At 41.8% G+C, this 12,003-nt stretch overlaps 2 protein-coding genes across 7 annotated transcripts in view; one reads left to right on the top strand and one right to left on the bottom strand.

Annotated features, from left to right (window-relative positions):
- The window catches only part of LOC147014981 (serine protease HTRA1-like), a 50,773-nt gene that overhangs the window by 23,634 nt on the left and 15,136 nt on the right, over window positions 1-12,003 (bottom strand). The gene's annotated exons all lie outside the window — the stretch shown is intronic.
- Window positions 1-12,003, top strand: part of LOC147014982 (uncharacterized) — a 49,079-nt gene that overhangs the window by 30,118 nt on the left and 6,958 nt on the right. The gene's annotated exons all lie outside the window — the stretch shown is intronic.

Raw genomic sequence — 12,003 nt, 5'->3', positions numbered from 1 at the left:
AAGATGTACACCCATTTGTCTGTAAGCTGTCCAACCGAGGTTCGAATCCCGACACAGCTATAAACTGTCATCCTGGTGTTTCACAAGCAGGGTCATTCATCAATGCGTGTTCCATCCCTCGGAAGGACGATGAACTGGCGTCCTGTCTGTCAGTATGAATGGTGGACGTTAAATATCCCACGGTGTCCCTTCGCAAAGAGTCAGCGAGTTATCCTCAGCACCCTGAACAAATTACTAATTCCTGCTGCGACCTACAGGGGGCACTGTATTTGTGGCAAAGCTGTGCCCCCAGCAAATGATGCTACCCGCAGCCATGCGCTGCAAACGAAAGAAGAGGAAGAAACATGCGAGTCCGCACATTAAAAAATAAATAAATCCTTCCGAGGTCAGCAAAATGAGTACCAGCTTACTGGTACCAGGGCACTGCATTCATGGCACAGCTACGCTTCCAGAAAATGATGCAACCAGCATACACACACACACACACACCAGGTGGTGAAACACCAGGATAGCTTGCTACCGGTATACGACCAGATCAATGTTTTGTATTCATGTCCATAAGCATAGAACTGTGTCTTTTCAACGTAACACGAGAATGTAAGACTCGTCACTTCGCCGACGAGAATACCAATATTTAGGTAATTCATAAATAAAACGGTTCTTGTTCATGGAAAAAATAAGTTACCGGTGTATCGATACCTGTGAAGCTATCCACTGAGGGTCTGTGGAGGGGGAGAGTGTTACTGGGATATTCACACGCACGGTTTTTTTTAGATGCTTAATTCCAAATAATATACAACAACACACTCAGAGGAAGATCAAAATAAATAAAAATTCTCCCCCCATCCCCTCCTCTCCCCCTTATTTGGATCAAATTGTCTGGGGGTCCATATTAGGCACAGGCCATGCCAGGAAACAAACTCTCCTCGTGCATGTATGTGCAACATGTTATACGTTGCGTGTATGTATATGTGTATATTGCTCGGCTGAGCGCGTACGTGCATGCTGCGCTGCCGGGCGGACGGACGCACGCAGGCACGCCGAGACCGAGCTCCTTTTATGTATAAGATTTGTTATTCTGGCCCTAAACCTTGGAATGGTCCGACAGGAAACTTAAAATATTCTTTGGCATCGGAATTTTTTTTTCCCATATGTCGAAGGAATATTTGATTTTGTGATACAATTCATAACCGTGGAAGTGCTTTGATTGATTTAAGTCTACTTTCTTTTTCCTATGTCACCTTGAATTGCAAATCTAGGTTATATTCCCATTTACCTTGTACCTTGGTTTATTGTTTTTGTAATTTACAGTTATGTAATTTATGATGATTACACATTTATTATTGTTTAATGTGTAATTTTGTGTTTTTGGTATGGCAAACCCAACACAAGCAAATTGCTTCTCGGGATTGATGCCGCCTTCTGTCAATGTTTTGTGTTGTATTTGAAGAAGGAAATAAATGTTGATTGAGTGATTGAATCTACATAATAAGGATGCCAAAAGGCGGGATCTTTGGTACACCTTGCAGCCCACTTAAACATCTCCATCAGAGGATGGCAAACTCAATGATGCATCACCCTGATGGTGAAACACCAGGATAGTAGTTTAAACCAAGATTGGATAGCTCAAAGGAGAATACACCACCTCTGAGTCATCCTGTCCATGTTATAATCCAACGTGATGTCAATAAAATAGCAAACGACAAAGCATCTGAAAATGCAAAACCTGCGTCCGCTTTGGATTCGGACTTCCTATTCCCAAGCTAAATGGTACCTTTGACCTTTTGAATAAATTCTGAATTTGTCTTCTCCATATTCTCACAATAAAGCTTTGTTGAAAATTTGATGACAAAAGCTCAAATGGTAAAAAAAGTTACAGACCCATCAGATAGACAGGCACGCACACACACACACGCACGCATGCACGCACATACACATAATTGTAAAACCCCATCTTCCGCTGCGCGGGGGACGGGTTATCAAGTACCTGCACCTTTAACAGATGTCTCACCGACATCTATAGTTTCTCCCATTCCCAATCAACTCACACATGTTGGAGAAGAGTAAGAGCGAGGGCCTCTGTCTTGCTCCAATGAAGGGCTAATGCTCGAAATGTCAGCTTTAGCGTACTTTGCTTTACTTTTTATGAACAAATAATTCACCATCGCTTTGTTAACTGTTTGTTGATAAAACCTCTCGTTAAAATCGTTGGTCAACCCAGACGGACACCGGCCTCGACAAAGGCCGACAGTCCCATGTCAGAGAGCGCTGCTGGGAGGGCAGCTTGGCACGAGTTAGATGGGCCGAATGGCCTTTCATGCACTTTATTGTCATTGTGACATGATGAATGAGAATTGTTTGAAATGATAAATAATCACTTTAAACTTCAATGAGTTTGGACTCGTCAATGCAAGGTCACGGCCATTAACCTTTCTCGTAGTGCCAAATGAAAGGAGAACTGCGAGCGCTGCTGTCGGCTTCCAAGAAGTCCAAATCTGCCCCCAGTCCAAACCGACATGAAGCCCCATCCATAATGGAGCTCAAATTCATTGTCAGCAGGAAAAATAAATGTGTGAAACATCCGTGGACAATCATTGTGGCAAAACCTAGACGGAGGGCCATTCAGTGAATCACTGATATTATCCACTTTGATAAAGGTCAGTTCAAGGAGGCCATTTCACTTCAGGGATATTCATTTATGTTCATAGAATTGTGAAATATAAAACTTCCATCATCAATGCACATATCCCAGCAAAGCCTTACTCATGGAGCATTCAATGATGTGAGAGTCAAACTTGAAGGGCCATTTCTACCCGAGAGACTGTGACCACTCAGGCATGCCAGGTTTATCACAGAGAAGGTGATAAAAACATTATAAAACATCCGGTTCTTCACAATTTTGTGGCAGTCAAGTCCTTGGAAGCACGAGCAATTGATAAACATGGCATCAGACTTAATTAAAAAAAAAATTTGAATTAGGCATCCCAAACCTGAAAACAGATCTGTGTGTGCTGGCTTGAGATGTTGCTTACGTGCATGGACATTTTATCTCATAAAATATAAAATATAAAGCATTCATCAACAATCCACACATCACAGTAAAGGCTAGGCGTTAGGTCATGGGGTATAACCAATGTTGTTGTTCATCTTTCGGCTGCTCCCGTTAGGGGTCGCCACAGCGGATCATCCGTTATGATCCGCATACTGATTTGGCACAGGTTTTACGCCGGATGCCCTTCCTGACGCAACCCTGGTCGCCTCTTACGACACAGGGATCAGGATTTGGGTTTCGTCACGATTCCGGGCTGCTCTACACCCTGCCCAGTGCAGAGCCCCCGTCCTCAAGCGATCCTCCAACCCAAGCCTCCGAGTCGCCGGATTACAGGCGCACGCCACTACGCCCGGTATGGGGTATAACCAATGATATCAACCAAATTTACCGAAGGCTAGATGGGTCAAACTTCAGAGGCCATTCTACCTCAGAGACCATGGCCACGCTCATACGACCATTATAACATGACCAGCTTCCAGATTTTTAGATCCTCGTGGAGGATCTCAAAGTCTTACTCACGTGGTTGTTCTTCATCTTCCTCTTGTGGACTTTTTTGTTTCACAGCCTACAGTTTTCATCGAAACTTCCTCAAACTTGGCAGATATATGTAAAAATTCCCTGCGCAGACAGTAACCATCTCCGATTTTAAATATTCCTCCTCGAAAAAAAAGTTATGACGTCAAAATATCTCCGCGAATGAAAATCGCCGAAAAAATTATCTCCGAAACGAGGCAAGCTTTTTGAAGTCTGTTTGCGGGAATCGAACAGGCCATTAGCAGAGATGAATTACCACACATATGATACATCACTATGACGTCATATCAATTTTTATGACGTCATTCCTATTTTTTGACATTTTTTGTTTCACAACCCAGAGTTTTCATCGGATCTTTGTGAAACTTGCCATGTATATGCAGAAAGCCCACGCACAGGCAGAAACCATCTCCGGTTTTGGAAATTCTTCCGACAAAAAAAGTCATGACGACAAAATATCGCCGCTAATGGAAATCGCCGATACCATTATCTCCGAAACTCGGCAAGCTGTTTGAATTTTGTTTGCAGGAATCAAGCCGGGCATTGGCACAGATAATTTATCGTAAACCTGATACATCACAATGACGTCATATTCGTTTTATGACGTCATCATAAAGAGGACGAGGATCTTAGCTCATTTGAGCTTGTTTTAAGAACGGAAGCTTCAAATTACACTTCAATACCGGCTCGGGGTGCTTCAGCTGTGGTTTAGTCGTTCTAAAGTAGATTAGTTGATGGTTTAAACAAATTCAACATGGCAACCAATATAGGACAAAATCCAAGATGGCAACCAATGAAGGACAAAATCCAAGATGGCCACAGATAGTGCAAAATCCAAGATGACCACCAATACAGTTCAAAATCCAAGATGGCCACCAATTTAAGACGAAATCCAAAATGCCCAGGAATGCAGTATAAAATCCAAGATGGTCACCAATTTAAGACGAAATCCAAGATGGCAAGCCACCAATATTGCACAAAATCCAAGATGGCAAGCCACCAATATTGCACAAAATCCAAGATGGCCACCAATAAAGGACACAATCCAAGATGGCAACCAATGCAGAACAAAATCCAAGATGGCAACCAATGTAGGACAAAATCCAAGATGGCAACCAATGTAGGACAAAATCCAAGATGGCCACCAATATGGGACAAAATCCAAGATGGCAACCAATATAGGACAAAATCCAAGATGGGGACCAATATACGACAAAATCCAAGATTGCAACCAATATAGGACAAAATCCAAGATGGCAACCAATATACGAGAAAATCCAAGATGGCAACCAATGTAGGACAAAATCCACAATGGCCACCAATATGGGACAAGATCCAAGATGACCACCAATACAGTTCAAAATCCAAGATGGCCACCAATTTAAGACGAAATCCAAAATGCCCAGGAATGCAATATAAAATCCAAGATGGTCACCAATTTAAGACGAAATCCAAGATGGCAAGCCACCAATATTGCACAAAATCCAAGATGGCCACCAATAAAGGACACAATCCAAGATGGCAACCAATGCAGAACAAAATCCAAGATGGCAACCAATGTAGGACAAAATCCACGATGGCCACCAATATTGCACAAAATCCAAGATGGCCACCAATAAAGGACACAATCCAAGATGGCAACCAATGCAGAACAAAATCCAAGATGGCAACCAATGTAGGACAAAATCCAAGATGGCAACCAATGTAGGACAAAACCCAAGATGGCAACCAATGCAGTACAAAATCCAAGATGGCCACCAATATGGGACAAAATCCAAGATGGGGACCAATATACGACAAAATCCAAGATTGCAACCAATATAGGACAAAATCCAAGATGGCCACCAATATGGGACAAAATCCAAGATGGCAACCAATATAGGACAAAATCCAAGATGGGGACCAATATACGACAAAATCCAAGATTGCAACCAATATAGGACAAAATCCAAGATGGCCACCAATATGGGACAAAATCCAAGATGGCAACCAATATAGGACAAAATCCAAGATGGGGACCAATATACGACAAAATCCAAGATGGCCACCAATATAGGACAAAATCCAAGATGGGGACCAATATACGACAAAATCCAAGATTGCAACCAATATAGGACAAAATCCAAGATGGTCACCAATATGGGACAAAATCCAAGATGGCAACCAATATAGGACAAAATCCAAGATGGGGACCAATATACGACAAAATCCAAGATGGCCACCAATATAGGACAAAATCCAAGATGGGGACCAATATACGACAAAATCCACAATGGCCACCAATATGGGACAAAATCCAAGATGGCCACCAATACAGTTCAAAATCCAAGATGGCCACCAATATAGGACAAAATCCAAGATGTCAACCAATATAGGACAAAATCCAAGATGGGGACCAATATACGACAAAATCCAAGATGGGGACCAATATACGACAAAATCCAAGATGGCCACCAATATGGGACAAAATCCAAGATGGCAACCAATATCGGACAAAATCCAAGATGGGGACCAATATACGACAAAATCCAAGATGGGGACCAATACACGACAAAATCCAAGATTGCAACCAATATGGGACAAAATCCAAGATGGCAACCAATATCGGACAAAATCCAAGATGGGGACCAACATACGACAAAATCCAAGATTGCAACCAATGTAGGACAAAATCCAAGATGGCCACCAATATGGGACAAAATCCAAGATGGCAACCAATATCGGACAAAATCCAAGATGGGGACCAATATACGACAAAATCCAAGATTGCAACCAATATAGGACAAAATCCAAGATGGCAACCAATATACGACAAAATCCAAGATGGCAACCAATGTAGGACAAAATCCACGATGGCCACCAATATGGGACAAGATCCAAGATGGCAACCAATATAGGACAAAATCCAAGATGGCCACCAATACAGTTCAAAATCCAAGATGGCCACCAATTTAAGACGAAATCCAAAATGCCCAGGAATGCAGTATAAAATCCAAGATGGTCACCAATTTAAGACGAAATCCAAGATGGCAAGCCACCAATATTGCACAAAATCCAAGATGGCCACCAATAAAGGACACAATCCAAGATGGCAACCAATGCAGAACAAAATCCAAGATGGCAACCAATGTAGGACAAAACCCAAGATGGCAACCAATGCAGTACAAAATCCAAGATGGCCACCAATATGGGACAAAATCCAAGATGGCAACCAATATAGGACAAAATCCAAGATGGGGACCAATATACGACAAAATCCAAGATGGCAACCAATGTAGGACAAAATCCACGATGGCCACCAATATGGGACAAGATCCAAATGGCAACCAATATAGGACAAAATCCAAGATGGCCAACAATACAGTTCAAAATCCAAGATGGCCACCAATACAGGACAAAATCCAAGATGGCAACCAATATAGGACAAAATCCAAGATGGGGACCAATATACGACAAAATCCAAGATGGCCACCAATATGGGACAAAATCCAAGATGGCAACCAATATCGGACAAAATCCAAGATGGGGACCAATATACGACAAAATCCAAGATTGCAACCAATGTAGGACAAAATCCAAGATGGCCACCAATATGGGACAAAATCCAAGATGGCAACCAATATAGGACAAAATCCAAGATGGGGACCAATATACGACAAAATCCAAGATGGCAACCAATGTAGGACAAAATCCACGATGGCCACCAACATGGGACAAGATCCAAGATGGCAACCAATAAAGGACAAAATCCAAGATGGCCACCAATACAGTTCAAAATCCAAGATGGCCACCAATACAGTTCAAAATCCAAGATGGCCACCAATTTAAGACGAAATCCAAAATGCCCAGGAATGCAGTATAAAATCCAAGATGGCCACCAATACAGTTCAAAATCCAAGATGGCCACCAATTTAAGACGAAATCCAAGATGGCAAGCCACCAATATTGCACAAAATCCAAGATGGCCACCAATAAAGGACACAATCCAAGATGGCCACCAATGCAGAACAAAATCCAAGATGGCAACCAATATCGGACAAAATCCAAGATGGGGACCAATATACGACAAAATCCAAGATTGCAACCAATATCGGACAAAATCCAAGATGGCAACCAATATACGACAAAATCCAAGATGGCAACCAATGTAGGACAAAATCCACAATGGCCACCAATATGGGACAAGATCCAAGATGGCAACCAATATAGGACAAAATCCAAGATGGCCACCAATACAGTTCAAAATCCAAGATGGCCACCAATTTAAGACGAAATTCAAAATGCCCAGGAATGCAGTATAAAATCCAAGATGGTCACCAATTTAAGACGAAATCCAAGATGGCAAGCCACCAATATTGCACAAAATCCAAGATGGCCACCAATAAAGGACACAATCCAAGATGGCAACCAATGCACAACAAAATCCAAGATGGCAACCAATGTAGGACAAAATCCAAGATGGCAACCAATGTAGGACAAAACCCAAGATGGCAACCAATGCAGTACAAAATCCAAGATGGCCACCAATATGGGACAAAATCCAAGATGGCAACCAATATAGGACAAAATCCAAGATGGGGACCAATATACGACAAAATCCAAGATTGCAACCAATATAGGACAAAATCCAAGATGGCCACCAATATGGGACAAAATCCAAGATGGCAACCAATATCGGACAAAATCCAAGATGGGGACCAATATACGACAAAATCCAAGATGGGGACCAATACACGACAAAATCCAAGATTGCAACCAATATGGGACAAAATCCAAGATGGCAACCAATATCGGACAAAATCCAAGATGGGGACCAACATACGACAAAATCCAAGATTGCAACCAATATAGGACAAAATCCAAGATGGCAACCAATATGCGACAAAATCCAAGATGGCAACCAATGCAGGACAAAATCCAAGATGGCCACCAATATGGGACAAAATCCAAGATGGCAACCAATATAGGACAAAATCCAAGATGGGGACCAATATACGACAAAATCCAAGATGGCAACCAATGTAGGACAAAATCCACGATGGCCACCAACATGGGACAAGATCCAAGATGGCAACCAATAAAGGACAAAATCCAAGATGGCCACCAATACAGTTCAAAATCCAAGATGGCCACCAATTTAAGACGAAATCCAAAATGCCCAGGAATGCAGTATAAAATCCAAGATGGCCACCAATTTAAGACGAAATCCAAGATGGCAAGCCACCAATATTGCACAAAATCCAAGATGGCCACCAATAAAGGACACAATCCAAGATGGCCACCAATGCAGAACAAAATCCAAGATGGCAACCAATATCGGGCAAAATCCAAGATGGGGACCAATATACGACAAAATCCAAGATTGCAACCAATATCGGACAAAATCCAAGATGGCAACCAATATACGACAAAATCCAAGATGGCAACCAATGTAGGACAAAATCCACAATGGCCACCAATATGGGACAAGATCCAAGATGGCAACCAATATAGGACAAAATCCAAGATGGCCACCAATACAGTTCAAAATCCAAGATGGCCACCAATTTAAGACGAAATTCAAAATGCCCAGGAATGCAGTATAAAATCCAAGATGGTCACCAATTTAAGACGAAATCCAAGATGGCAAGCCACCAATATTGCACAAAATCCAAGATGGCCACCAATAAAGGACACAATCCAAGATGGCAACCAATGCACAACAAAATCCAAGATGGCAACCAATGTAGGACAAAATCCAAGATGGCAACCAATGTAGGACAAAACCCAAGATGGCAACCAATGCAGTACAAAATCCAAGATGGCCACCAATATGGGACAAAATCCAAGATGGCAACCAATATAGGACAAAATCCAAGATGGGGACCAATATACGACAAAATCCAAGATTGCAACCAATATAGGACAAAATCCAAGATGGCCACCAATATGGGACAAAATCCAAGATGGCAACCAATATCGGACAAAATCCAAGATGGGGACCAATATACGACAAAATCCAAGATTGCAACCAATGTAGGACAAAATCCAAGATGGCCACCAATATGGGACAAAATCCAAGATGGCAACCAATATAGGACAAAATCCAAGATGGGGACCAATATACGACAAAATCCAAGATTGCAACTAATATACGACAAAATCCAAGATGGCAACCAATATACGACAAAATCCAAGATGGCAACCAATGTAGGACAAAATCCACGATGGCCACCAATATGGGACAAGATCCAAGATGGCAACCAATATAGGACAAAATCCAAGATGGCCACCAATACAGTTCAAAATCCAAGATGGCCACCAATACAGGACAAAATCCAAGATGGCAACCAATATAGGACAAAATCCAAGATGGGGACCAATATACGACAAAATCCAAGATTGCAACCAATATAGGACAAAATCCAAGATGGCCACCAATATGGGACAAAATCCAAGATGGCAACCAATATCGGACAAAATCCAAGATGGGGACCAATATACGACAAAATCCAAGATGGGGACCAATACACGACAAAATCCAAGATTGCAACCAATGTAGGACAAAATCCAAGATGGCAACCAATATACGACAAAATCCAAGATGGCAACCAATGTAGGACAAAATCCACGATGGCCACCAATATGGGACAAGATCCAAGATGGCAACCAATATAGGACAAAATCCAAGATGGCAACCAATATCGGACAGAATCCAAGATGGGGACCAACATACGACAAAATCCAAGATTGCAACCAATGTAGGACAAAATCCAAGATGGCAACCAATATACGACAAAATCCAAGATGGCAACCAATGTAGGACAAAATCCACGATGGCCACCAATATGGGACAAGATCCAAGATGGCAACCAATATAGGACAAAATCCAAGATGGCCACCAATACAGTTCAAAATCCAAGATGGCCACCAATTTAAGACGAAATCCAAGATGGCAAGCCACCAATATTGCACAAAATCCAAGATGGCCACCAATAAAGGACACAATCCAAGATGGCCACCAATGCAGAACAAAATCCAAGATGGCAACCAATGTAGGACAAAATCCAAGATGGCAACCAATGTAGGACAAAACCCAAGATGGCAACCAATGCAGTAAAAAATCCAAGATGGCCACCAATATGGGACAAAATCCAAGATGGCAACCAATATAGGACAAAATCCAAGATGGGGACCAATATACGACAAAATCCAAGATTGCAACCAATATAGGACAAAATCCAAGATGGCAACCAATATACGACAAAATCCAAGATGGCAACCAATGTAGGACAAAATCCACAATGGCCACCAATATGGGACAAAATCCAAGATGGCAACCAATATCGGACAAAATCCAAGATGGGGACCAATATACGACAAAATCCAAGATTGCAACCAATGTAGGACAAAATCCAAGATGGCCACCAATATGGGACAAAATCCAAGATGGCAACCAATATCGGACAAAATCCAAGATGGGGACCAATATACGACAAAATCCAAGATTGCAACCAATGTAGGACAAAATCCAAGATGGCCACCAATATGGGACAAAATCCAAGATGGCAACCAATATAGGACAAAATCCAAGATGGGGACCAATATACGACAAAATCCAAGATTGCAACCAATATAGGACAAAATCCAAGATGGCAACCAATATACGACAAAATCCAAGATTGCAACCAATATAGGACAAAATCCAAGATGGCAACCAATATAGGACAAAATCCAAGATGGCAACCAATATAGGACAAAATCCACGATGGCAACCAATACAGGACAAAATCCACGATGGCCACCAATATAGGACAAAATCCAAGATGGGGACCAATATACGACAAAATCCAAGATGGCAACCAATATAGGACAAAATCCAAGATGGCAACCAATATAGGACAAAATCCAAGATGGCCACCAATATGGGACAAAATCCAAGATGGCCACCAATATAAGACAAGCTCCAAGATGGCAACCAATATAGGACAAAATCCAAGATGGGGACCAATATATGACAAAATCCAAGATAGCAACCAATATAGGACAAAATCCAAGATGGGGACCAATATACGATAAAATCCAAGATGGGGACCAATATAGGACAAAATCCAAGAGGGCCACCAATATACGACAAAATCCAAGATGGCAACCAATACAGGACAAAATCCAAGATGGGGACCAATTTTGGACAAAATCCAAGATGGCAACCAATATAGGACAAAATCCAAGATGGCAACTAACATAGAACAAAATCCAAGATGGCAACCAATATAGGACAAAATCCAAGATGGCAACCAATATAGGACAAAATCCAAGATGGCAACCAATATAGGACAAAATCCAAGATGGCAACCAATTTCGGACAAAATCCAAGATGGCAACCAATATAGGACAAAATCCAAGATGGCAACAATATAAGACAAAATCCAAGATGG

The sequence above is a fragment of the Eptatretus burgeri genome, chromosome 12 (genome assembly GCF_056783735.1).
Source record: "Eptatretus burgeri isolate ZD-2024b chromosome 12, Ebu_testis_v1, whole genome shotgun sequence".
Taxonomy (NCBI): domain Eukaryota; kingdom Metazoa; phylum Chordata; class Myxini; order Myxiniformes; family Myxinidae; genus Eptatretus; species Eptatretus burgeri.
Note: the sequence above shows the minus strand (reverse complement) of the source record. Positions and strands in the feature narration are given on the sequence as shown.